Source organism: Echinops telfairi, unplaced genomic scaffold (genome assembly GCF_000313985.2).
Source record: "Echinops telfairi isolate 266 unplaced genomic scaffold, ASM31398v2 ScPeMD7_7469;HRSCAF=8507_0, whole genome shotgun sequence".
Classification (NCBI taxonomy): Eukaryota; Metazoa; Chordata; class Mammalia; order Afrosoricida; family Tenrecidae; genus Echinops; species Echinops telfairi.
The window spans coordinates 93126101-93130797 of record NW_022111372.1 but is presented as its reverse complement, the minus strand read 5'-3'; positions in this window follow the sequence as shown (position 1 = coordinate 93130797).

Here is a 4697-nt window from a genome sequence, read left to right as displayed (position 1 = left end):
GTCTCAGTCCTGCTCAGCAGTCCAATTTCCATTTCATCCAAACATTTGCTCCAGTGGGCGTATGCTACCACTACTTCATGTAATCTGTCCACATACTCAAGGCTGGACATTACTCATTTTATCCCATAGGGCAAAGAGTATGTCTGCTTTCCTCATTCAGTTTTCAATGCAGCACTAATAATAAATAGCAATGATGGTAGCTGTCACTTAGTGAAGCCAAGCACATAATAACTTTGCCTTCTTTCACCCAGTGCTCACTATTGCCTGATCGGATAAGCATTATCATTATGATCCCTATTAAGGTGTAAGGTGTTAAGTCAGGATATGATGTGAACCCAGAAGCCCAGCTCCAGGGACCTTGTTTATGTCCACTGCATTGATCATTCACGGCAGCGTTAGCAAGTAAGTCACAAGTGTGCAGCAACGCCGCAACTTGGAAGTAATCATGTTTGCCAGGTAGAGTTCAGTGCACTGTATAGAATCGGGTTGGAGAAGTAAAGCCTTTTTGGCATCTTGGAGTGCTTAGTTTTTAGGGAAAGCTTAGAGAGCAAGATTGGCCCACTCTCACAAAGCAGAGAGCACAGATTTCCAGGGTCATGGCCAAGAGTTCCACACGCTTACCATGTGCCAGGCTTACCATGTACCCTCTAAGCCCAACCTCACGACAACCTCGCCTCTCACAGAAGAGGCCCCAAAAGATGAAGTGACTGTGGATGACAGTGGAAGCCCCAGAGCTGTTTGTATGGCCCCCACGTCGACTAAGCCGTAATGGAGGGATCTGCATAGCCTTGTCATCAGACAGCATTGCAAACTCAATAATGGCAGAAGTAGGTCTAAAGGCAAGACTTTATTCTTTTGATTCCCCCTCTTGGCCCATTTCCAAGTTGTTTTAGTCTTTAATATTTTTTGTTTTGTTTGTTTGTTTGCCTCCTGTCTGTATTTTTATTTCATGATTTTCTATGTATGAACTCCAGGATCTATAGGCATAACTGGATTGATAATTGCTTAGGGGCATGCCGGGGTGGAGGTGGGGGGGTGAGGAGTTCACAATAATGAGTACAAGGTGAAAATGTTCTGAAATGGATTGTAGTGATGATAGTATACATCTTCTTAATATGATTGAATGGTTAAATTGTATGATGTGAAGTATATGCCAATAAAACAACTGGAAAAAAAAAGATTAAGTAACTTGCCCAAGTTCACCTGGCTCAATATTGGTAGAGTTAGGGCACTTGGTCATAGGGTTTTCTAGACTGATTTTCCCCCCAAACCATTTTATTAGGACATAACACAGGCATCATGTCATTCAACCGTTCAATCAGGTTGAGCAGAGTTGTATAATCACCACCACAATAATTTTCAAAACATTTTCTTCCTTCTTGCACAGCTTGAAACCGGCTTCCTGTTAGTCCCCTCCCCTGCTGCCTCCCCCCGGGAGCTCCTTCTAGTTCATGTCTCCATAGGGTCACCCACCCTGGGCTGAGTATGTGCAGAGAAGCAGAAAGATGCATAGCAGAGAGTCAAAAATGCGACCACCACCACCAAAAGACAACAGAGATCAGTCCTGATTTTGTTTTTTTTTGGGGGGGGGGTTTGACCTAAAAAAAAATCATTCTCAAAGTGTATCAAAAAAGAAAATTAATTGATAAGGTCTTAACCTTTCAAGTCAGAGTTACCATTTGGGTCTATAATTGTCTCTCCAATATTCTCTGTCTAAGAACCAGGCCATTCCCACCCCTCAATTATGGTCAAAGGGAAATCACCCTTGGCCCATTCTGTGTGTAGATTCTGTGAATGGGCTTCCACTGTCATCCACAGGCTTCTGCAAACCAGAATTTCACAATGTAAGCGCTAATACCATTCCCTCCTTCAGGTTTGGATGATATCATTTGCAATCCTTGGATCACCGCTGTTAGTGTGCTTCTTCCATGTGGGCTTGGTTGACAAGATGACTGCTTGTTTGAAAACAAACCTTTAAGACCCCAGACACAATTCTATCTGATAGCTGGGCACCATCTAATTTCTTCACCACACTTGGCTGTCACACCCATAGCTTCCATGTTTCCTTCATGAGGGTGCATTTTGAGCAGGGCCATATCTTAAGAACTATTTGTTCCTGGATTGGAGCTAGGATTAAGTGCAAGTCCCAAATCCATTCCTCAGTCTCTGTTTTCTATCTGCTTCTGGTTCATCTTAGAGACATCTTTATTATTTTATGGCAAAGAATCTTATCTATTCCCTGGAGCAAAAAGTCCTTTGTTTATAGTGTCATTAATTTAGCCCAGGGTAATATATTTAAAACACTACTGAGAAAGGGAGATTAAACAAGGGCAGGCTAATTACAAATCAAAATACATGGATTATTGACCTGCATAGATGAAGTGCTTACATGACTGGACACGATTTCCACACAAAAGTGGGAGCTGGTGGTCAAGCAAACTAACAATAATGTTCACTGACCATGTCACACTCAGTTGACTGAAATCTTGATGAGAGCAGATTGCTGGGTCTTTCCTCTGGGAGATTGTCTGGTAGGCTCAAACCACCGATCTTTTGGTTAGCAATTGAGCGCATAACCACTGCTCCACCTTGCCCCTCTGAGCCCCTGAGGCCTCAGTACCCTTGTTGTGGGGTGCCATCGAGTCGACTCCGACCGTATGCACAACAGAATGAAACGCTGCCCAGTTCTGCGCCACCCTCACACTTGGTTCTATGGCTCAGTCCATCTTGCAGCCATGGTATCACTCCGTCCGAGGGTCTCTTGAACTTCGCTGCCCTTCTACCCTACCTGACATGCCGCCTTTCTCCAGGGACAAAGTTCTCCTGACAACACGTCCAAAGTATGTAACATGAAATCTTGCCGTCCTTGCCTCTGAGGAGCCCTCTGGCCATATTTTCCCCAAGACAGAGCAGAGTTGTGAGTTCCTATGGGTGACCTGCCTGGCTGGATTTGGTGACTCCAAGCTATGGCCTGTATTCCATGTACCAGGAGAGCAACATCGGTTTACAAAGGCACCAGGGAGCGGTTTTGCATAAGATTCTCGTTCTGAGTGGAAACCAAATGTGGAGGAGCAAACACCTGGCCTCAAATATCATTTCCTTTTGCAGCTTATTGTAGCCTTGAGGAAATCGCCAGGGGTGGGCCTGGGGGGTGGAGTGCGGGGTGGGGTGGAGTGCAGCCCCGGCAGCCCCATAATTTCCAGAGCCCCACTCTAGACTGACACACAATTGTCAGATTGTTTTATGAGAGCAGCTTCCTGCCCCTTCCTGCCTCCCTTCCAAATGTGCTCATTCCCAGGAAGCCTCACTTCGCCTGCTTGCCCTTAATCGCTCCTTTCCTGCCAGCCCCAGGCAGGGGTGATTTCCTAAATCACTCCAACTGCTTTCCAGCTTTGCACCCAGGGTGGGCTCTGTGCTTGCTGGGAATGGGAGCATTTGTTCCAAGTGGTTTGTGACCCAGAGGTCAGAGAGGCTTCCGTGCCTTGCCGTTGGGTGTCTTTCCCAGGGTGCCTTCCCCACCCACCCCCATCTCCCATCCCTCTGGGAGCTAATTTTTCTTCTTGGTGTTTTTTTAAGGTCAGGAAGAGATTAGGGAATTAAGTCTTACTATTTGTCCTCCCATGTGGCCGAGACGGCCTGGGGTGGCAAGGGCAGGCAGGTTGGAAGGAATAGGGGAGGGCAGGACACCGTCTCAATTGGGGGAGTTTCCTAATAGTTGACTCACAGCAGAATACTGGGAGATCCGTCCCAAAGGCTTCTCACCTCATGGACAGGAGTCTCCCTCTTTCTCTCGGGATGAGCTACATCCTAACACTTTTATATGGATTTTCCCCATTTGAGCGACTACAGAAAGAGCAGCGTGGGTCTTTCTCGACTTAAATTACTTTTATTATTTTTGCTCTTATTAAAGAAATGCACAATCACAGTACAAAATCCTTTCTCATTATAGCTATAATTAATAGCGTTTTGCATATCCTTCTTGGAATATTTGATGCATCTACAAGCATTCGTGTGTGTGTGTGTGTGTGTGTGTGTGTGTGTGTGTATCCATCCTCTGGTGGCACAAACAGATAAACATTGTCGACTAATAGATAAGCTATCAGTTTGATCCACCCAGAGACACCTTAGAAGAGAGTCTGGTGATCTGCTTCCAGAAGGTCACAGCCATGCCTGGAATGACACTGCTATTCTGAAACACATGGGCCTTTAGTGCCGAGGCAGCAGCAGGGGTGGGGGTGAGGGGCAGGAGGGAGTGTATTAGCTACAGGGAGTGCAGTGCATATTAGACATAGTGTTTTGCATCTACACACATTTTGAATGCTTTCCATATCAATGAATCTAAATTTACTCATTTAAAAAATCACTACGTAGAATTCTGTTGTACAAAGTTACTTATACATTTAACCAGCATTTTGTTTAAAAACATTTAGGTTGTTTTTGTTTTAGTATTAACAGTGTTAAAGCAATCATCCTAAATCTGTGTTCCACCATTTTTAGATAAAGTCACTAAGAGGTGATTTGTTTTGTTTGTTTGATAGTAAGAGAATTAAAAAATTACACTGCCTGACGTCTCTCTTCACCCACTTTTCTGTTGTCCATCCCCCAGGGAGGAGGTTATATGTAGGTCCTTGTAATCGGTTGCCCCTTTCCACCCCACCTTCCCTCCATCCTCCCGGTATCGCCACTCTCAGCACTGG